The sequence below is a fragment of the Dermacentor silvarum genome, chromosome 2 (assembly GCF_013339745.2).
Source record: "Dermacentor silvarum isolate Dsil-2018 chromosome 2, BIME_Dsil_1.4, whole genome shotgun sequence".
Lineage (NCBI taxonomy): Eukaryota > Metazoa > Arthropoda > Arachnida > Ixodida > Ixodidae > Dermacentor > Dermacentor silvarum.
In genome coordinates, this window is record NC_051155.1 from 186,442,860 (window position 1) to 186,467,075 (window position 24,216).

Genomic DNA, 24,216 nt, shown 5'->3' on the forward strand with positions numbered 1-24,216 from the left:
GCACGGATCACAGCAGAAGCGGAAGATTGTGCCATCAACCTCACTAATAGCAATTGGCACAACTTCTGCAATCGCCTTAACGGCACACTAAGTACATCGAAAACACGGTACCTCCTCAGAGCACTACTCAACTCAACGAACACAAAAACGCACACGACCAACACCGTCCACACTATCATCCGCAAAGAACAAATGGATGATGACGCTCTCCTCCAGACACTGCAACAGAGATATATAGCTACAGGTCACCGACCGGAGTACAAAGACTATCCACAAGAGAAAGAAACCCATTTGGACGCTGATATCACAGACAGAAGTGAGGGCAGCCCTACACAGCATAAGACGTCACATGGCGCCTGGAGCAGACGGCATTCATTATGTCCTACTACGCAACCTCGATGATCAGGCCATCCATTAACTCACTGCATACTACAACGACAATTGGAAAAACGGCACGCTTCCACAAGAATGGCGACACGCTGATATTACCTTAATTTCGAAACCGGAGAAACCCTTGTCCCTCCAAAATCTCAGACCCATTTCACTGACTTCGTGTATCGGCAAACTCTTCGAACACGTAGTTCTTATGCGCCACCAGCCTTACCTCGAGGCAAACCAGTTCTTTCCCAACACCTTTTTCGGCTATCGATCAGGTCTCTCTGCGCAGGACATACTGCTTCAACTTAAGGAAGATGTTATAAATGCTCCCAGTACAGCTCAAACCAGAGCAATTCTGGCGTTAGACTTGAAGGGGGCCTTCGACAACGTCTCACACGACCTCATTCTAAACAACCTCGCATCCTCCCGATGCGGAAAACGCATCTACGATTACGTCGAGCTTTTTTATCTGACCGCACGGCCACCATCGGCCTAGGTGAAATCCGGTCAGAGATCATAAAACTTTCGGGAAGAGGCACTCCACAGGGTTCGGTTCTCTCACCCACCCTGTTCAACGTGACCATGGCAAAGCTACCACCGCTCCTCGAGAAAGTTCCGAACGTGCAGCACGCCCTGTAGGCCGACGATGTGACAATCTGGGTGACCACAGGGTCGCACGGCGCTGTTCAAGACGCACTACAGGAAGCAGTAAATATAGTACAAGAGTATGCAACAGCCGGAGGACTCACCTGCGCAGCTGAGAAGTCGGAGCTCCTGCTTGTGTTCAAAAAACGCAATAAGGCCGACATACCACCAATCATCACATTGCATCTCAATGCCAACCTTATTCAGAGGGTTGACAGACTCCGTGTGCTAGGCCTTCACATACAATACAACGGGAAGGTACGTAGGGAAGGCCACACATACCCTATACATACTGCGCCAACAAATCACCCAAGTAAGGCACATGATAAAGCGCATTACGAACCACCGACAAGGACTCCTGAAAAAAATGTACTCCGAATCGTGCAAGCCCTCATAATTAGCAGATTAACCTGCCACCTCCCTACCATAACCTGACTCAGACTGAGACGAACCAGATGGACACCCTCTACCGTACGGCAATAAAGGCAGGCGCTCGGACTACCCCAACATGCGTCCACGCAGCTCCTACAACGACTCGGGGTACACAACACCATCCGAGAACTAGTGGAAGGCACCTTAACAGCCCGTTACAACGCTTCTAACGAACAAGGCAGGGGTGTCTCATTCTATCCCGCCTAGGATACCAAACACCAAGAAAGCCACAACAGGAAGACCGCACACTTCTCGGCGCTTAGCATTCGAAACAAAGTTCGCGTAGCCCCAATTCCCCGAAATATGCACCCTGACCGTCATAAAGGCCGGAGACAGGCAAGAGCACAAGCCCTGGTTCGAATCTTTGCCGATGGCACATCGGACACACCGGTCCTTTACACCGACATGGCCCGGTACCCACAAAGACGTGCTTTGTAGCTAGTCGTACTAGATAGAACAGACACTCTGAGAGCTTCGGCAACGCTCAACACTGTGGACAGTGGCGCTGCGGAAGAGGCTGCTATCTCCCTAGGCATTGTACACGCTTCCATACCGGCACCGGATGGACTCATCACAGTGGTCACTCATTCCCAAATCACGTGCAGGACGTTGGCACAAAGGATGGTGACACCCTATACACACCGCATCCTTACATCATTATACCCCACAGCGTTGCACAGGGTGCGTATCGTCTGGACACCTGGACATGCCTATCTCCATGGTAATGAACGCGCTAATGCGGTAGCCCGAGAGCTCTCTAACCGGGCGCCATTGGAAGAGTTGTCCAACCCAGATGATGTACCGACGGAACCACTGAAATGCACTGAAACTCTGCAACATTACAGAGATAGCAGGAGACACTTCCCGCCACCACACAAGTATCTTAACCAAGAAGATGCCGTCGCTTGGCGACTGTTACAGACCAATTCATTCCCCTGTCCCTTTTACCTGCACCTGTTCCACCCCACACAATATCCCTCATACTGTCCCTGCTGTCCCTACTGTGGATTATGATATACTATGGAGCGAAGCTCACAGTATATTATTGCACCTGGGAGTGCTCACACTCTCCTGGCTACTGCCCTATTCCTTCACCTTCACCTTCCTCCTGCGAGACTGAGCTGACCAGCTGAGACCTGCAACAGCAGCGATGGCTGATCCAGCGGGAACGCGGGTTGACGCGAGCCAATGGTGCCCTGAACCAAGGGCTCCACCCTACGAGGAAGTCACCCCACCTCATGAACAATAAATGTTTTCTCTCTCTCTCAAAATAAAATAAGTAATGTAAGAAATAAGAAAGCTATATTTTAGACCAGGTAGGATTGGAGAGAAATATTTCATGAAGATAGAGAAAATAGAGAAAAAAACAAGAAATGAGACAAGTCAAACTCAATTTGATGAAAGGAACGGAAACTTCAAATTTTGAATTTAGAGTTTAACTCGGATTGACCCTACAAGAAAGCCCTGGATGGCAGTACAAACCTTCCCATCGCTGTGCTCAAGACTCGAAGCACCCAAGGATAGTAAATTTCGAAGAGTTAAGTCTAACCCAAGAATCAGAAGCGGTATTTCTAAGGCTCTTCTTTTTGAGGTAAAGCATCATCAACAAGAAAAGAGAAAGAAAAAAGTTTAGTGGTCACATCTTCCTTATAAAAAGAACAAATTGGTGAAGGGGCCAGACCTGCCCTGTTAAATAAAATTTTAAGACAACATGTGACCCACGCAGCACACTAATAGCTACGTCATATCTTCTTGTTTGGTGTCGATTATCTATATAGGGGCTCAATAAGTAGTTCAAATCCGGGGCTATATTTCTCGCAAAGTTTTTCTTTGTTTATCACTCGTACTGCTAAAGAAACTTAATCATCAAGAACAAAAAAAGAGATATTGTGGTCTTCCTTCCCTAGGATAGGGTAGCATTAATGAACAATATTGCAATTAAAACAAGTCGAGCGAATTCGTTCACATCAAATCCACCCCCATGAAGAAATGCACGCCAAGCACGTAGTTATTATGCGGCGTCTAACAACTAATTTGAGGGAAATATATGAAGAAGTGAAAGCATGATTAGTGCCCTCATCTTTCTTGCAGATGTGCTCTTGCGTCTGAAGTCGATATTCTAAATTGTTCCCACATGTCGCTCGCATGGGGTGTTGATGAGGTCGCGAATCGTGTGGACTGTCATTGCGTGCAGCATTTTGGAGCAGGCGAGTTAAAGATCATTACATGCGCTATATGTGGTGCTTACCTCATGTATTTTATAATATCAAGTGTGAGTTGTACGTGTCCTCCGAACACCATAGACTCAACGTACACCGTGTCAATTCTCACTTGGATGCATTGAACACTCATGATTAACGAACACAAGGACACATGTACACGTAGAACAAGTGATAATGAATGCTTACTATATGTACAGGCAATTACTTGTGTGTAGCGTTGCGAAATAAGACCAGGCTTGTTCGCTTGTTCGATGCTTCCTGCCATTGTCACCATTCATCCCGAAGAAAGTGCTTATCCTTTGTTCCACATAGCAACTGTCATCTTATGCCTCTTAAGCGTCAATTACACCTATCCACCTAAAATTTTATTTTAACGCGTTGCTAGCATTTTCAGCGCCATCAAAAACGCACAGCAGCAATGTAGATAAGCATGTCTTACGTTTTCAGCTGTCATTTCTCATTTCGCAGATGTGGACTCTCAAATAAACGTCAAATCTACGAACGAAAACAACCATTTAATGCGCAGTATGGACGGAGAAACACCTGAAAACAACACCTGATGGAAAACAAATTTCTGAAGTGCCAGGAAAACACCTGGAAACTTCAGAAATTTGCCTCATTTAGGTCATAACATTAACATTTTGACGCTGACCGTCCTAATTAAACACGTTCTAATCATTATTCTCACCAACGCTTTTGTTTCGAGGCATTAAATTGGCGTGTGCAACTGCAGAGACAGCGCAGGAAGTATACAATTAGTGATGGACACTATTGATGATGATGATGATGATGACAACGATGGTAAAATATTACTGAGGAGAGAAAGAAGGCGTATGATAACCAGATAAAATGACGAGTATCATAGAAAATAGACTAGGAAGAACACGAGAAACAACGTATTCTTGAAGCACGACGGACGAAAAATGGCCCATTGAGCAGTTTTTTAAACCCAGCCGCTCGCCGACGCTTTTACAAATTAACAGAAATGTCCAGATCCACGGAGCAGTGTGGGAACCAACGTTTGAGTCTGAGCGCCTTTGTCGTTTCATCTCAACGTCAAAACGTCTGCGCACTAACTGCCATTGTCTGTTTTCGAAGAATATATTTCAAAGCAAAAGGCCTTGTTCTCCACAGAATGTGTTGGCCAGCAGTCATTCTCTGCATATTTCACTTACTTTATTAATTTTGTAGAACGTCCCCTAGCTGTTCTTTCGTGAAAATATTATAGCTAATCTGTTAGTTCACTTTTCAACTCAGGCAAATATTAGTCATTATGCGTTATGCTGCGAAACAGACCATAAAGCAAATGCATGCCATGCAACGACTATGACAGTGCATGCGTCATGCAGCTACACGTGGCTTGCTGCAGGGCTGAAGGCTCACGCTGCTCATTTACAGGAGCTGTATTAGATTCACCAACTTACACTCGTTTCGATGCCACTTACGGCGTGGGTTACGTCTGCTTACTGATAACAATATAACGAAGAAAAGTTAAGTTTGTGCTACCTTTATTTTTTGCATTCAGCCAGTAGAAGAATCCACTACCTACAATGGCACATTATTATTCTGCTGTACCCCGCGGCAGAAAATTGGGGCAAAAAAAACTAGGGCCCTACGTCGCCAATCGCGGACATATGCCGGTCGTCTTTGGTGTCGGCTCGGAAATTATGGCGAGCCGATGAAAATTGCGACCCCGCGCTTGATCGAAGCTCGGTGCGAGAAAGCTCCGCCGTAAACCAAGCATGTGGGTGTGCTACTGTCCCGCACTTATTGGGCATAATCAGCCCAAGTGCTTCCCGGCCACATTTCGTTTGACCTCTGCGCAAGCACACCGTTGTTATTCGCCTTGACCAGCACGTTAACCTTATTCACAATAATTGGGTCAGGGGTATGTATGACGATGTGCAAAGGGCGGAAGATCGCTACCCACGTTCGGATTCAGTTATTACAACCCGTTATACGTGGCAACCGAAGTGAGGCGATAAGCCGGGAAATGCACGCTTCCAGCTTATTCATATGAAATTGATCTCTGTGACGCTTTCTAACAGCAGTTTATAATCGGGCATTTCTTGGCGGTCCCTTTAGAAACGTTGGTGTGTGGCTTTCTGTTGCGTACTCACTAAAGAAGCAGAAGTAGGCAGCTGATTGGTTCAGCAGCGAAGTTTCTCATTTTTATTTATATATTTTGTTTTTTATTTATTTTACAAGCCTTGTTACCAGGCCTTAGGCAGGAGTGGGCATTTGGAACAAAACACAAGTATGAAATAAGATCAAACAAGATAGCAGACACTGAACAAGAATCTGCATAACAAACAGCACAAGAGAAACCTTTTCACAATCATGATTTGACGGGTAGAGACGAAGGATGAACGCTATGGTTTATTCACAATGTGCAGAAAGAAAGCATGAAACCGTTGGACAGTCAACAGTTGTAATGCGTTTTATTCGGAAATCATGCGCGGGAAAAAAAGGAATTTATTGGTGCATCAAGAGATTGACCAAGCTAGCGAACACACCTTGCTTGCTCAGTGGCTACTGCGTACTCCTGATGAGCTCAAGAGAGAGAAAGAAAAAAAGAAATGTTAATGAGGTTGCGTCTGGTTTCCTACCCAACACAGGGGTAGGGGAAGTTGGCAGTAGAGAAATAAGAAAGGGAGAAAGAATGGAAGAACAATTGATGCGCGCGCGCACACAACAGCATGTAGCGCGTAATCAAAGGTGACGCAGGGATGAGCTTGAAGTTGAGAATAAAATTCCTGATTATGCGGCCACTCCTTATGAGGGTGGAATTGGAAAATTACGAATCTGGAAACCTCCGCTTTCGTTCCCCTCTTAGTCCGCTGAACCGTTCTGGCACGTAATACCCCATCAATTATGACCTACCGACCAACCGAGTGAGCGACTGAGCGAGAAAGGAATATTCATTGAACAAAGCAAAACAAAAAACAAAAAAAAAAACACGCAAATGATCCAGACAAGACTATTTGAACTAATTCGAAGGTAACGGCACAGAAAATCCAAATCTTATGCAATGACATATGGCTGTACATCAGCACCTCACATAGCACTACAATGGATACTTCTAATAGTTGTTTCGCGATAAATATAGTCGCATTGGCTAATTTAGACGCTATACTTAAGCAAATTTATAAAGAAACCTTAGATGTATAAAATACTTTTTCTGGTGCCTTTAAACCAGCTCTTTCTGCTAAATCAGTGCTTGTAAAGACCGCCAGTGCACATGGCCAGCATACGCGTAAGTACAAGAAACTAAGATGACACTGAAAGAAAAAAAAAAGTGTTTGACCTCTATGGGAAGTATACAAAACTAAGCATGAATGACCTCGAGGACAGTGAATATTTCATGCCACTAACGAGTTCCTTTCTACGGTGTTGCGAGGGAAACGCCGAGGCATAAATCAAGGTACATAATGGTCTGATGTATTACTCCCAGGCTACAATTTTCACTTTGTCGCTGTCCCGTTTTTTCGTACTTTGCACTATCTCTATCTCTCTCTCTGTCTCTCCATCTTTCTTTCTCTTTAAGGTACCCATCGCTTGCCTTTATGCCTGATTTCACGCCTTTTTGATCCGCGCGTTGTCTCTGCTATACGTGCCTGAACCCTACTTCGACGTTACGAGAAGTTCTAACATGAAACCGTTCTACCGACTTCAGCAGCCCTATGTTCGCTCGGAATGGTGTGCATTGTAGTAGTATATTAGAGGACGTGGTGATGTGTTACATTTACTTTTTCCCCATTTTCCCCCTTTATTGCGAGGTACGTTTGATGGCAATGCAGAGTAACATCTAGCATAGAGAGAGAGAGATAAATAAATTAGACGAGAAAGGCAGGGATGGTCACCAGACGAGAAATATATGTTTAGCTACCCTACACTCGAAGGGAATTATTGTAGATTAAAAGTAGAAGAGAAGAAAAAAAAGAACTAGGAAAGCGAACACATACATGAAAATAAATAAAAAAAACCGAAAAACTGGGAATATCCGAGCAATTCTAGTCGGTTAATTTAGCGCAGGCAATTTGATAACGCCTTGGCCAACTTGGTCTTTAGCACTGCGTTAAAACACGACATAGCTTTTTGCCTCGTTGATATCATTGCGTTGACAGTGCTCAGCAACCATGATTATTATGCTGTTATAACCTTGATCAAACAACACACCAATGTGTTGCTTCTATACGAAAACAGTACTCTTGCCCAACGTCGGACGTCCTCAGTGGAATATTGTGTTTTCAGTCCTGTGCTCTTAATTCTGCCTGAGGAGGCTGGATGAAATAGGGATTTCGCAGTTGAGCCAACCTGTCCCCTTTTAGCGCAGTAAAGCTTTAATATAATGAATACCCGAGAGCGTGTAATAGCAGCGCTGCCAGATGACCATCAGGATATTCGCGCGTGTGACGTTTTTTTTTTTATGTCCTTGCTTACGAACTACGGATCTAATGCCGCATAATGAAGCAGTCAGGAAAAACGCAGTTGCCGTATTCTGGAGATATGGCGCACGGATTTCGTTCTTGTTTTTCAATTTGGCTCTGAGCAGAGTCAAGACAAGCCATTCGATAACACCGGAAAGAATTAAGCAATAAACCAATTTACGGCCGCAAAAAGTGCCTTGTGATTTGTACGTTGTCATATGTAGCTAACCTTTGGAATGGAAGCCCATACTGGGAATGAGATGACACGTGTCGACGGTGAAACAATAAAAACTGTTGTTTGAAAGTAAATGCGAACGTGATTGAAAATCATTACGTCTTTTCTGATATCAACAATACGCATAATTTCCTCAGAGGCTTAAATTTATATATAGTCGTTTTCGCGACAATATAAAGGTAGATCGCGTATGCATATATATATATATATATATATATATATTATTCGATAGATATTGGAAGAGAAAGACATGCACTATCAGGAAAAGGTAAAATAAACCAAATCGATCTTTTGGACCAAATAAAGTCTCACCCGACCTCAAACAGAAGCATTCACCTTTTTTTTTTTCTATTCAAGAGGATTTCAGCGGTTCATATAGGCAACCACTCAAAAATCGCAGAGTGCGTGAAGCCGTCAAAAATACGGAAGTGCAAAACGTTCCATTCACCTCTACCGATGCTGAGCGCTCATTTCAATTTTTCAGCTTGCAAGCTCATTCTGAAAGTGAAGAGGCACAATCTTGAATCCGAAAACCTCAAGATTATAATCATGTTTCCCAGTGCGAACTTTTACAAATATTTGTAAAAATATGCTCTGAAACTCTCCTTTTTTACTACATTTGCTGGCTTCAATCTATTAGGCACAGATTTTAGTTTCTCCCTTTAACTATTTAGCAGTTTTTCTAGCGTATTTTGTTATTCATTGTTGCTCCATTTGATGCACCTTTGCTAGCAGGGAAGTATGGTATAAAATATACACTGCCTGCGCATTGTGTCTGAACAATTGTATTAAGCGCGTTGGCTGCAGTATGCGGATTGGCAAAAAAGTGGCCTCTCGTCTGCCCAGTTAATCCCTGCGAAGGTAATCCCTGTGTTTGCTGCCTTTGAGACGTCACAAGCGAACAGTATATGTACAACAGTTTCTAATGAGCTACACACATTCAACGTATAAAACAGGTCGTCGTTTACAAACATTTTAGAGTGCCTATTGAGGCGTGCAGGAAATGAGGCTTCAAGTATGCGTTTTAGACGTGTAAAACCGACATTGTTAATGCCTAAAAATCAGTCCTCTATTTATCACTTTAAGAAACATTTCTGGAAGAGGAAAAGCATCGAGGTTCCTACATGAATTACTAGAGTTAACTCTGTAGGCACTGCGATAGTTAAGATACAGGGGAAATGATGGGTAGTACATGGATTCGTCTAATCTTCGCGCTTGAGGCTTCAAACGTTCTTCTGACGTTATTTATCACGCTTTATCTTTATAAACTTTCAAACATTCATAGTTTTATAAACACAGAAAGACAATAACTTTCTGCGTACATGCGTAATCAATTCTAAATGTTGTGTTTATAACGCAATATGTTGTTCATAATGATCACCTTGCAAAGTCGCAATGCCGTTTGAAGCTATACAGGGTCGAAGTCTAGGCAAGTCCATCCCTATACTGCCCAACATTCCCTTGTTGGATGAAGTGTTATACTTCCAAGTAACGTTGACACTAGCGCCTGAGTTCTCTCTAGTAATATTTTATGGAAACTTTAAGGAAATGTTCTACATTGTGTGATATTTCATTCACTCTCATTTTTCTTCGCGTGCAGTTTAACCCCAACGTGCAGTTCACTCGCCATTGCAGAAATAAATTTGCTTGCTGCGGTACAATTTAAGCTCAGACGCTGTCTATCTTCTCGGAGCGTTAAAAATTAACCGTCACTCATGAATATCACCGCGAAGCCTTCACGTCCGCATGCATAGCCAGACAAATTTCAGCCAAAGAACTGCGGTAGCGATGGAATGCAGTGCTCATATCGCAGGTAATTCATGCTAAAAGAACGCCGCGTGATGCCTCTCTCATCAGTTCCCGTGTGCGGCATCGCTAAGCCTCGCAACACCAGAATTAGAGCAAAACCTCTCGCAAGCATTCATGTCTCAGGGAAAGAGAGATAAAGAAGAAAAGGGGAGGGTGCAGATGCTTGACTAAGCCCTTCATTCGCACGGCGTGGGCTTTCACCGTGGTAAGCGGGCACGAAGAACACTCGCACGGCCGCTAAGCGCGTTCACCCAGCGACCATAAAGGCTTGTGGAATCCGCGGTGGCTCATTTTCGAAAGGATTTCGCTAGTTCCACGAGAGATGCGAGACATCTGAGAAAGGATGCATGAAAATGAGTTTGATCATCAGTTAAGACAGTGGGCTAGTCCTTTACATGCGCCTGTTTAGGGAAGCCTATATAAACTTGTGTGTAATGACCGAGTGAGAAAGAGAGACGCCGTAAATCAGCCGTAAAGACATGCATCACCTCTTTCTATGGAGCCTTCCTGCAACCTAAGTAGTAAAATCAATGTTTTTTTTTTATTGTGTCAAAATACATACACGAAATAAGCAAGAAGTGCAGTGTTGGTACTACAGGACCTCACTTTCTAAACAGGAACTCTAGTTGGAACACCGACGCCGAAGATTGGCTTCATCTCTACGAACGGGTGAGTGCGAGCAATCACTAGGACCAGACCGTCGTGCTCGCTAACCTGCTATTTTACATCGCGGGAACGGCACGCGTCTGGTTTTAGACCCACGAAGAGGAGCTCACCAGCTGGGACTTGTGCAAAAAAAAGCTCACTGATTTCTTTGGCAAGCCTGTTGGCCGCCGGCGTGTAGCGCAGAAAGACCTTGCTTGCCGAGTTCAGACTTACACGGAGTCCTATGTGACTTATATTCATGATGTGCTTGCGCTTTGTCGCAAGCTTGACGAGAAGATGCCGGAAACGGAAAAGGTCGGACACATCCTCAAAGGCATCGCGGACGACGCGTTTAGTCTCCTAGTTTTCAAGAATTCTTCGACAGTGCAGGACATCATTGCTGAATGCCGCCGCTTAGAAGAAGCCAAAAACCGTCATAATGCTCACAACTTTTCTGGCCTTCCTAATACGGCTGCAACATCTACCCGCGAGGACCTCCGACTCCCACCCGCGCCGGCTGCGTCCGACAGTATTGTGCGCATCGTCCGCCGGGAGATTGAAGCTGCATCTCCAGTTCCTTCCCAGATTCGCGCCCCAGACGATTCCCACGCAACAATATCTCTCATTCAGGCCGTTGTACGGCAAGAGTTGCCCAATGTCGGACTCCACTTACTTAGCCCAGTCCACAGACCCGACTATACCGTTCACCTGGCGTACCCGATCTACCACGAAGTTCGTGCGCTCGTCCTCCTTATCGAAACCTGGCGGAATGGCGCACCTCTGGTGACAGGCCTATCTGCTTCTGCTGTGGACGCATCGTACATATTTCTCGCCACTGTCGCAGTTCTTGGAACACGCAGCCTTGGCCGAGCTATCGAAATACCCGGCGCCCACCTGGCAGTCCCCGCCCGCCGACACACATTGAAGAAGACAACGCGCCAATATCTCTGCCCGCACGACCAAGCGGTTCCCCTTCGCCACGCCCACGTCTTTCCCGCTCGCCTCTGCCTCTGCCTACAGCGGGTTTCTGCGGTCATCGAATGAGATGCGCTGTGCGCGCGTGACACCATGCTTGTTAATTTAGTTAGTGTGCCTATGTTTACAAATTTATGCGGCCGATAAAACCACTATCCTTACTTTGTATAGCTGTCCACTAATTTGCTATCGCAATCGATGCTTCGCCTTCCGTGCGAAACTGCGACTTTATTTACTATGTCAGATATTTTCTGACTCCATCTTGTGCTTGTCCATGCGCGACCGCTGCTGTTTGCCAGCGTGTATTTTAATATGCCAGGCCACCATTTGTGAAGCTTGTGACTAGCTCTCCTAGCAATTTTTGTATCATATGCAGTATTGACTGACCGACCGACAGATTGACTGACTGACTGGCTGACTCATTAATAAGCAAAACAAGGCGATATTCAAAATAACCCTGAAGTGCTATACCAAAGGGTTATTTGCATAATCGTACCCAAATTAGCATTTTCTAAGACGGCATAATAAATGTTCGCTGAGCTTTTCATCGTATGATTCACTGACTACTCGCGTGTATTGGGTGGTGCTTCTGCGCATCATTAACTTGAACACAGATGGGGAAACCAGCAGGCGTATGGATCACGCTATTTCACGTGTTGCAGGGCTTGGATTGCCTGTATCCTCAATTGTGGGTTTTATAAGGAAGTTACAATTGAATAAACTCTCTCACGATAAACATGGACTTAAAAGAAACAAAAAGAAAGACTTCTGCAACATGCGTCATACACAATTGGCCTAATGAAGATGTAGTGATCGAAGCACAAGAGACCTCTTTAAACCTCCTTTAGCGTAATACGTTGTATATGTGTGTGCGCGTGTGCGTGCGTGTGTGCGTGTGAATGTTTGTGTGCTTGTGTGTTTGTGCGTGTGTTACTTTTTACGCTTTCCTCTTCATCTTTCTGTGGTCTCTTACATTTTCTCCACCGCAAGGTAGCAAACCGGATGCTTGCTTTCCGAGTAACCTCCGTGCATTTGGCCTCTCATTTCTCTCTCTCTCTCTCTCTTGGGACGTCGGCAACTTGAATTTCTGACTTCACAGAGTACAGCAATGTTCAGAGTACACGCAATAAACGGTCTGCGCTGAAGGTGGATCCAGTTTTTACATTAGCTCAACTTTGAAATTGCAAACCTTGTGGTTTTCAAGTTTTGTGCATTGCTCTAAAATGGCGCGTTTCAGTATCTGGCGTTGCTATGGCAGCAACATGTTAGTACTGTGCTTAATACAAGAAAAGAGGATTCTCTGCTCTCGCTATTTTATTTGTTTAAGCATGTTTTAGGGTTAAAATATTTTTTTTTGCAAATAACAACCAAGCAACACCTTTCAGGTGGGTACTAGTGTGGAACTAACTCTTAACAATTCGCTTTCGCTGCGTTCACGTTATTCTGAAGAGCCAACCACGAAAAGAAAGATTACGCTTATGCAAAGTTTACGCTGTCGATAGCGCTAGTCATTGGTGGCTCAACATCAAGTAGTGTCAATCTGCTTCGTTGATTGTTGATCGTTGCGAACCCCATGTCAGGAACCGCTGACGTGTCTTTGTGTCTACAGTATTCCAAATGTATGTTAGCATCATGTACTTTAGCACACGCACAAGGGTGGCCAAAATTGGACCCGTCGCGGTGGCCCAGTTAGCTAAGGCGTTGCGCTGCTGAGCACGAGATCGCGGGATTGAATCCTGGCCGCGGCGGCCGCATTTCGATGGAGGCGAAATGCAAAAACGCCCGTGTGCTTGCGTTGTAGTGCACGTTAAAGAACCCCAGGTGATCAAAATTAATGCGGAGCCCTCCACTATGACGTGCCTCATAATCAGAACTGGTTTTGGCACGAAAAAATAACCCCAAAGGAAGAAGAAAAGGGTGGCCAAATTTCTATGCTCGTTCGTTGCTCTGAAACTGTGTTCTTTTCAGCATACGCCTTGCATGCTCTGACGTGGTTATCGTCGCCTTGCATGCTCTGACGTGGTTATCGTAGTAATGGCAATTCATAGAGCAACTTGAGCAACTTGGTAATCCAGATTTGCCAATTTTGTGGTTTGCGACTTCACTTTCCCATCGGTCATGGGTGAGTCGATGTGATTCGCGCGTGGGGGGAAGGATGAAAAACAGCCGTTTTGCCGAAGCCTCGGATGACAACGCCAGTGGCCCGCTTTAGGGAACACCTACCTGCTTACCTGCCTCGTTGTCTCTTGTCCATTGCCGCATCATTGATACGCTTGTCTCACTGTGCTCCCGTTACCGTATTAAGGCACCACGTTTGTGAAAACGCATCATATATTAAGATTTAAGGCTCAAGAAATGTCGCGGGCTGGCCCGGCGAATGAACGGCGTTGTAGCTCTAAACGCAGCAAGCGCTGGACGGTTTGTGCAGTCAAAGCGCCGGTGAGACAACAGCCGGTAACATACCACACAAGGCTCGGCTGTTTTGTTGTTATTCCAGGAAAATATTGTTCCTCTAATGAAGCTGATAAGATGTATCTCGCCATCGAGTTTGAGTTAGATGAAATTTAAAACACTGTTAACAGGTGATTTGTCGCTTGTCCGTCCTTTCAAATGATCACTTATTAAATGGCTAGAGAAGGACAAGAATCGACATGAACGAATAGGTGTAATTATTATTATTATTATTATTATTATTATTATTATTATTATTATTATTATTATTATTATTATTATTATTATTATTATTATTATTATTATCATCATTATTGTCATTATTGAAAATATATCGCAGTTGACAGAGAGACCAAGAAGAACAAAATTATCAGGCTTGCAAGCGCCCCCGGAAGGGAAACAAAGCGTGCCTAGACGCTTGAGGAAGCCAGAAATAAAAGCATTAAGAAACAAAATTGAAAAATGGAAGGCTAGAAGAACGGCAGAACAAGATAACAGAGCACCATGTCTAAAGCATACGAAGTACATTCATTTAAAATTAAAAAAAAAACAATGAATGAGAGGAGCATCTGCCCACATGACTCGAGGCAATGGCCCACCAAGGCCCCATTTCCAAAAGACATGAACGCCGATGCGCAGCTGCACCAAGCCTGATGGAACTAAGTTATCCTGAGGACACTTTGCCAGTTCATACAACCCCGAAGCTATGACATCGATTATTACACGACTTTCGCGATCGGTCTTTAGGTGGTGGTTGACGAAAGCTTCGTCAAGTATCGACCTTGGAGCTCTGTTTTCTTCGCTCCAGTTTACCCCGCTGACTCCTGCCGAGAAACAACTCGAAGTTTATTGAGCTTCTCCGCTGGGTGATATCAATCTTGACTAACAAACTCCACACCAATTCTTTTTATTGCGATAGCAATTATATGGACACTTCAACCGGATTTCTGCCGTCGGCGTCGCCGTCGCCGTGAGGTTCCGTATAGACTCCAAGGGCGATAAAATCGTCGCCGTGCGCCGTATGCGCGAGTGAAAGCGCGCGGGGGACGCGCGCTATCACGGAGAGCTAACGCACGGCGGAAAGCAAACGCGACCGTCGCGCGAAAGGCCGTGGGGGTATGGGAGGGAGGGAGGCGGGGCGACGCTGTGCTACGGCACCAAATGCGTATCTTGCAATCGGGAGCAAGGGGAACGGGCAACACAATCTCCCACGCGAAAGCAAGAAAGCGGGAAGGCAGCGCGGGAGGCAGGGGGGGGGGGGGGGGGGCAGCTTCTACTCTGCCAACAACTACGCTTGTACTGGCTGTGGTGGCGGTCGCCCGCACAGTCTCTTATCTGCACACGGCTCTGACCTTTGTATGCGCTGTGCATTCGCCGCTCAGTTTCCGTTGAAGCGATAGACTGCACGAACCTTCGCCCGCTGCGGCGGCTGCGCTCAGCGTTTTGACAGTCGTTGTCTGCGGTCATTCAGTGTGATCTATTCATTATTGCTTCTGCGCGATGACACCCCGCTTGTCAATTCAGTTAGAACGCGAATGTGTCCAAGTTTATGCAGCCGATAAAACTACTATCCCTACTCCGAATAGGTCTCTTCTAAATTGCTATCGCAATTGATGCTTCGCTTCGGGCGAAACTGCGAAATATTTTTTTCTTTATTTGAAGTCTTTTCACTATCTATTTATTGTTCCAATATTGCTGTGTGCAACTTATTTTACCTGCTCACAATTTCCGTCGCTATTAAGTTTGAGTGCGAGTGACTTATTTGGCTTAAATTGGAAATCTTGGCAACTATTTTGTCGCCTGCATCTCTACAAATAATAAATTCTATGAGTTATTACATAGGCTTCTTTTCACTTTTTAAAGAAAGTTATGAAGACCTATAGAGCAAATCTCAGCAATGACGTGTTACATAATGCCAAGCAACTTTTAAATACTGAAAGGACGGTCATCAAGGTGATTCATTGCTGACCTCCAAACAAATGTTCGTTGCTCAAATTACAGGAAGCCTCTTTTTGTACGTATTTGCCCTATATTTGATATTTATTGCCCGATGTATATATTAAGCATTTTATGTAACTTTGTGGCGTTTTTATGCAACTCCTCTTATGTTCTGGTAATATTTTTTAAGTGCAGGTCAGCAGTATAACTAATTTTCAGAAACTTGTCACCATCACAGATTATACAAGAATATTTGTGGCCAGACGCCATATTTAGAACCACTAACGTATTAGTTGCTTTTCTGATCCTTTTCGCAAACGGAGAGCAGAATTTTGCAGAAAAAAAAGTTTTTTTTTCGGTCCGGTTCAATTTGTTTATTAGCATCCGTCTCATAAGACCAATACCGGCGCCGGCAGTTGCGCGGTTTCATGCAAGCTAGTGCCGATGGGTATGGAGAATGGAAAATCAAAAGAATAATTACATAGTACTCTTCATATATTATTGCTCAGGCGTGAACAGTGCGTGGAAGTAACAACAACAAGGAGAACAACCAGTCTTAGCAGCTTCGGGTGTCAGCGAAGCAGCCCTCCGCTTGTCTTCCTTTCATTACATGAATATATCCTCAGTGGGCAGCTTTGCACAATTAGGAATTTGGCGATGGGCGAATATATCAAGATTTTAAAGATCAATCTTTCCTTTTTTTGCTTCGGTCAGCACAAAAGTTGATAGCTAATGTATTTTGTCATTAAGAGCGACATGTCTCCTTTTCTTGCTTCGGTCAACAATGAATATTAGTAATTGTCCATTACCTTGTCTATATTCGAAAGAACCGATATCTCTGCTATCTTGATACTGCAGTGGGCGTAGCATAAACTGGCGCTGCCTTTTAGTGCGAGTTACTCATCAAATACGTTTTTTTTTCTTCTTGTCGCTCTAAAATAATTTCCATCCACTTACACACAAGTGTAGTTAGCTCTTCGGTTCGCCCAAGCTAATTTAGTTGTCTGTAAAATTACCTTTCCGCTGATGCCTTCGACGTTAGGAAGCACTTGTGCCAAGCGGACACCTTTAATGTCGCTCATCTAAATTATCAGCCGGCCTTATTGTAGCCTATAAGCATATAATTTTCCTACGTCTAATACTTCTGCTTCTTTATACGGACGATCCTTTCTGTAACGTTTCCCCTCCAATATTTCAGCACTGAACGCTGCGAACAATACAAAATAAAAAAGCTTGAAGAAATACGGCAACAAACTCTACAATGCCGCAGCGTGGGCGAGTATAAAAACGCTTAACATTGCACGCGGCCGCGCAATGCTTGAAACAGCGAAGCTGGGCGATCGTATAGCCCAGCATTTCCCGGAAGTGTGCGCGATCTTTCCGTCTTATTACTCATGATGATAATTTATTTTCGCGCGTCTCGGACTTACGGCTGTCACTGCGCGTTGCATAGCGCAGCTTGCAACACCGACACCGCGTTTCAGGAGACTCTATCCGTGACTGCATCTCTCTCTCCCTTTTTCCCTCCCTCAAAAAATAATAAAGTTTTTCCTTATTTCCTTCCTTCTCGCTCTCATAGCGCGCAAAACCTCTTCACCTCGCAGAGCACGAGCATACGAACGCGCCAGCTGTGGACGAAGACGACGACGCTCGAACGCAATCATATGGTTCGCATAAATGCATGCTCTGCAGGCGTGGCTGTATAGCCTAGTGGTTACGACGCTCGCTTTGGGACCGGCGCGGGGGTACGCGGGCTTGAATCGCGCCTAGGCAAGAAAATTTATTTTATTTTCGTTCTTGGTAGTGTCTTGCTACGCACCACAAATTACGGCTTGCTTAAACAGCTTCGCTGTTAATAATTGCCGAGTGTGTTCTAGTGATTGTCTTAATTGCCACAACTTTTCTACGTCTGCTGTTGCTCCTTTTCTGTATTCTAAGAGACGGCGATGTGGTTCAGGCTGCGGTTGAGCAACGCAGATGTATATACTGAGTGAGCGACAGGCACTGCACACAGAGGATGCCAGCCTCGACTGCTGGCAGTGACGAGGAGAGAGTGAAATTCGCTATGGGACTTTCTCTGAAGCGCATTCCGGTCGAGCCAATATGTGCCTTCCGTGGTGCGCGTATGACTGATGCGCTTGCGCCGCAAGGATCGTTCGGCGAAGGCGGCTGGATGTTTGTTATATGCCTCGTCACACGGAAAGTCACACGAAGTCACGACTCTGGCATCGATTGATTTGTGCCCCTGAACCACGCACGACGTTATTGTTGTTGTTTAATGACTGCAGACAAATAGAAGCACATTTTTCCATAAACACGCACACAAATATCACGAGCAAACATACATACTGAATCCACATTAAAACGTTAATGTAACCCCAACACAAGAACAAACAAACAAATCAGGAGAAGCATCCCATGTGCAGCCGCGTTACTTAGAAAAGAGTGTGTCCAGTGTTCAAAACGACCCTATTGTATGCGTAAGACCCGAATGTCGTTGTTCGAGCTATCCTGATATCAAACACTAAATATACGTACAGTTGATAGGAATATTACAAAGCCTAAGAAGCCGCGGATAGATATACCAAGCACTTCTATAATGCGAGCACCTTTAAGTTTAAGTAAAAAAAAAGAAATTGTAAAGTAATCAGTTCGTGTGAAAAGTCTAGTAAATTTGCAGGCATAGAAGGAAGCTGGATGAATCGATTCATGTTTTGTTCACAGGACACCTGCTCAGAAAAACCCAAGGTATGTGTTAATCTTAATAGTGGCTGTAGCGTCTCTGAGATAGCGGCATCTCCGCGGTAAGCTACGGATCCTGTGATTGTTAATCCCTATAAACCGGTAACAACTCCGAAATTGCTTCAAAGATAACGCCAGCTCAGTATCTTTTTTTGGAAGCCTTGAAAGGGACGATCACTGAAATAAATAATGTATAAATTGGGCGTTTATTACATTGATTCATTTTAGTGATTTCATTGCTAATACGATTTAGTGGTTTTTGTTTAGTTTTCTTTATGCGCCGATTAAAGGTACGCCCCACACCCCCTCACCCCAAAGAAGTTTTTTGGCTCATATTATCCTATATTATCATCAATATTTAGCCTCTGGCTCGAGAAAGTCGGTATAAGTAAATTCGCCGAGGTGCCAACAGCGCGCGATTTTTCTTCGATGGCAGGCCATAGTCTTTTATTCTGTAGCTTCCGTTCAAGGAACTTGTCTTGCGGCTCGAAAGCGTGGTCCAGAATTCTACCTGCGGGCACACACACGACGAAAACCATGAGCCGCCTTTTCCACCGGCTGGAAGAGAAAAGGGAGAAGAAACTAAACACTATAGAAATGATAAAAACAGAAAAAAAACAGACAGAGAAGGAAACGCGGAGAACAAAAGTCGGTACCAGGGAGAAAAGAAAGTGTATAGTAACGGCCAGCTGGTGATCAGAATCGATGGCCAATGTCTCGCTGGCTTGCGCTGCAACCCTACTGGACCCACAATAAAGGGTAAAAAAAAAGAAGCATTGGAGGCGCCACTGACTGCTGTTCGCGCACGCTGCGCTGTCTTTTCGTACGGTGCTTTGATAAGCGCTGACGCATGTGCGTGAGAAAACTGTTGTCTGGCTGCGCTCTCCGTCTGTGCTCGACGGGGCGGAGGTAATCGGCGTAATGCAAGAAAACCAGCCACTTCCGCGTTCCCACGTCGATACTGAGAGGGAACGTCGACAAAGAATGCCGCAACACTGACCGTCGACGAGGTCTCACCTTTACTTTGCGAAATAAGAAGCACGGTGTGCTTTGCTCTGCATCGCATCTGCCATTTCTTGGAGCAAACCATACCGGGAGGGGGGAGAACGAGTGGGATGGCAGGTGTGGACGTGCGTAAAATAGGCAGGTTTATTATCGTAACCTCGCCCTGTTACCGCTACGTTGGTGTGGCGATATCCCGAATTAATATCGAACAGAAAAGCTGGTTTCCTAGAGTGGTAATAATGGTGTCCACCTGGCGTGTATTTGGCCGCTCAAGTTGACGTATAGAAATGTTGATGCTACTTTAGTACGCTGCTTCATTGATTCATTCCTGGCCAAGCAAACTTTCTTCTAACCCCCCACTACAATACGTCGCATTAACGAAAGCATTTGCTTTATAAAAGAGAGAGAGTGAGTGAGAGAGAGATAGAGAGAGAGAAAGCCAGAATATCGCTCGTGCTAAACGGGCAATAGAATCTTAGTTGCATTCACTTTCTGAAACATGTGTAACATGTCGCCATGTTGTTGACATGCAGGTAAATTCTCTTCCTTGAACCATACGTAATCAATTGAATTGGGAATGCCGGATGATCCGTATATTTCGATAGTTTCAGTAAATTAGAATGCCATGAGTGGGTCATCAGGTCGTCGGTATTAAGCTTTCTGTGCTTGCAAAATATTTCGGAACCTACCCTTTCCAGTTGTCATTCAAACGGCCCCATGTCCTCGCTTCTTGTTTTTTTTTTGTTATATTGGAATGGTACCATCTTTATATATCAGCGCGAAGACGCCATCAGGTAAAAAAAAATCATGGTACGCGGGTTGCACGGCAAGTGTGAATTTCTGCTCAGTTAAGCCCGTACGCTTCTAATTTAACTCAATGGGTAAGTCGTAAACGGTACTGCCCACTAGCTTTGAAATTTAGGCTACGCGCTCAGGCTATCGTGAGAGTCCAGATTTTTTTCCTATATACCGTGTTCCGTAAACATTTCTGGCTGACTGTTCGTGCTTTCCGAATATCAGAAGTAACAGATATGCTGTGGCATTTGTTCCACGGGCGAATGCTTCCATTGTTGAAGAATCACAGAGCAGCAGAGCAGCAATGGCACGGCCGTGGTTTCTCTGTTTTTTCTCGTTCATTTGTCACCTTCATCCGCACCCTTAATTCTATACGAATAGTTTAAGAACCATGAGGTATGAAAGCGGTTTTTCTAAATGATCCACATCGGCTGTTCGAGACACTCAAAGAGATCGTGAACTACGGAATAAGAGGGCACCTCTCGGGAAAGCTTTTATATATCGGTAAGCTCTCTCTCTTTCTAGTCTCTGACGCCGTCAAGCAGACCATGTTACTTTGAGGGAGAGAACCCAAAGACAAGAACGGCAGAGGAGAGCAAAAATCATTGTGAAAATCTTCTTGACTAGACGCAAATGACGCAAAGACGGCGCTCCAGCTTTCTTCATTTGGGAAGTCTGGAGAATCAAACAATCCACGAAGGGACTGTTTGCAAGATTGTTTACAAGAAGAATGGTCAATCAGAGCTGTTTCCGTTCGAGACGTCACTCAAGCAGCTGCCAACGTACGCCTTAAATTGCAGTTCCTCTTTGCTTCAAGTCTACGCACAGTGATCACAAAGAATTTGAACTGCGAAGTGCAAAAATAAGTAGAAAATCTGTCAAATGCAAAGCGCAGGTGGTTCCGTTAATAACGACATCGCAACAATGGCTTAAACTTCAAAAGATACATTTGAATGGAAGATCACCGAATAGAACGGTCTCCGTCACAAACAAAAAAAAAGAGAGAGAGAGAGAGAGAGAGAGAGATGTATGAATGCATAGCGACACTATCTTCTTGCAGAACGATTCTCCACGCCTCATTACTGCTAAAGAAAGTTTGATCCATGCCCCATCGAGGAGCACCACCGGTCGTTGAGCTGGATGTTCTAGCGATAAACGGGCTTCGCCGCCTTTAAATTCTTTCGCGTGTTTTCAGCGACAGCGCTACGCTTGCAAAAAGCAATGATAGTGGTAATTCATTAGAGGCAGAGCAATTTTTCTTCGTCTTTCCTCTTGCACACTTTGCTTCTGAGCGGAAAACAAATAAGGAACTCAGTATCATTCAGGAGTACATATACCAAAACTAGCACGAACGTCAATCTGCTGTGATACCTCTAGAGGATGATAAGTGGGATTATAATATTGATCACGGATGATGGGAGAGAGAGGGGGGGGAGGGGTGTTGCCGAGTTTTGCAGAAAGATCAGGCTTCTATAGGGCTTTTCAAATACGTGTCAGTTATTAGATGCCGACCTTTCGTCAGTGTTGCGCTAGCTCTCTTCGCTGCGGACCATACAGAGAATCAAGTATTCAAGTCGAAGAGGTGCGGCGACATTGATAGTTCTTATAACAGTGTGTCATTTTAAATGCATCAACAGCCAGCATTCTGCTTCGGTTGCTTTCTGGCTACTTATGGTATTTCACAGCTGCATTTTCAAGAAATATCGATGAATATTTGTCCCCAAACTTGAGAAAATCACTCGCTAAACTGCTAGAGTAGGCTGCAAGTTAAATTAGGGGGAAAATGAAAGGAGAAGTAATGTAAATTACGTGCACACTTAACGTGTGCACGTAACTAAGCCTGCGGTGCATGCCATTGCACGCAGGAGTGTATTCTATTTGGTCTGCAATGCTTATCTTGCAGCTCGGCTCCTGTGCGACTTCGTGCCCATTATATGACTTGTGGCCGTCTCTTCAATGTCTTTATCAGACGCGGCCAACCTGGCGACTCAAGAGAAGTATTGTGTGATTCATCTAAGTCCCTAAAGGCCTCTAAAAACTTAGGCTAGTATATTGCCTGCTTGCATTTCTGGCGGATTGCATTCCATTATTGCGCCGCTCACAGCATACCAGTTCAAGTGATAATGTAGACGGGACGCTTCCGAGACAATAACTTTCACGAAATAGAAAAGAGTTGCAATAGAATTGCAATAGAATTGCAAGATTATTCCAGTAGTGTGATGTTGTTTTGAACCCCTAGTTTTCACTCTAGCTTGGATATGCTAATCCAATGCACGTTCAGGCCACCAGATAAAATGTCTTATTACGTAGGGCGTAGCACTAGTGGAGTTGCCTATGAACGGAATATTTAGTGTCATCGAGTGGTGGAAGTAAATTGGGACACACGAAAGAAATGAGAACAGCAACAGAGTGTTGTATTTACGCGGGTTTTTCTTGAGCAGTTTTTTTTATTTAACAGCAGCACGCTACAGCTTAAATTTCAGCAGTGAGACAAAATGTTGTGTAATGATGCCCTGCCCCTTTACATTTCTTTTCGTTACTCATTTTGTTTCTCCTCAGCAGTGAGTAAAGCGCTCATGTGCTCATGGCTGTGTAGGCAAACAAAACGGAATATGAACCCATTTGTTTCTTTTACAGCGTAAGTTCATAACTGAGCCCGGAGAGAAAATGAAGCGGTTTTATTGGCACGTGGTGGAACAAGAATTGTGATTGGCCGTGTTATAGACCACCAAGTTTATAGCAAATTCTCAGAATTGATTTAAAGAAATATCGTTGTCCAGACCATAAACTAATGGCGGAGAAATAATAGCAAACTTCAATGCTATAGTTTCAATGGAGAGACTGGTAAAACTCAAATATATGTTACTTCTGGCCAAGAGGGGTAACACATGCAAGTATAGAAAACGTTTTGAAAACGACACCAAAGATTAAAGGTCCGTCAGATAAAGCAAAAAAAAAAGAGGGGGAAAAAAGAAGAAAAAAGAAATCCGGTGCTTGTACAATGCTGAACGATTCAAGCGCGATAATTGGACCTCACGTCAGCCGGCGGGTTAGCGCCCTCGGTGAGTGCTACGTGATTGCTGGATGGCCAAATACAATCACAATGCATCACAAAGGGTTTCGCGCTCATCATATATCAAAATGAATTAGCTCGGTGTCCACAGCGCCCACCGGGGCCGCAGAAAACGCCGGTAGCCATGCGCTTGGAATATCATGCTTTAATCACTGAACAACAGGTAAAGTTTTAACTGGTTGTCGCAAGCTTTAACTCACTAATAACTTTCCGAGAGGCTCACGCTATGAGAGTTTATACTTTTCTGATTTCCCGGTAATGCCCACGCCTAGATGAGATTACGTGGAACCGTTTTATCGATTTAGATCACCTGGTCAAAATTAAGGCTACAGTTTAAAGTACCAGCGCAATACGTACAAGTCCTTACGAGGTCTACTTCAGCTTCATGAAACAGACATTTTTGCTACCATGTTGTGATCGCCTACAAAGAAACATGGTAAA

At 44.5% G+C, this 24,216-nt stretch overlaps 1 protein-coding gene across 1 annotated transcript in view; it reads left to right on the top strand.

The window, feature by feature from the left end:
- LOC119440609 (hemicentin-2) overlaps positions 1–24,216 on the top strand; it is a 90,851-nt gene that overhangs the window by 31,047 nt on the left and 35,588 nt on the right. The gene's annotated exons all lie outside the window — the stretch shown is intronic.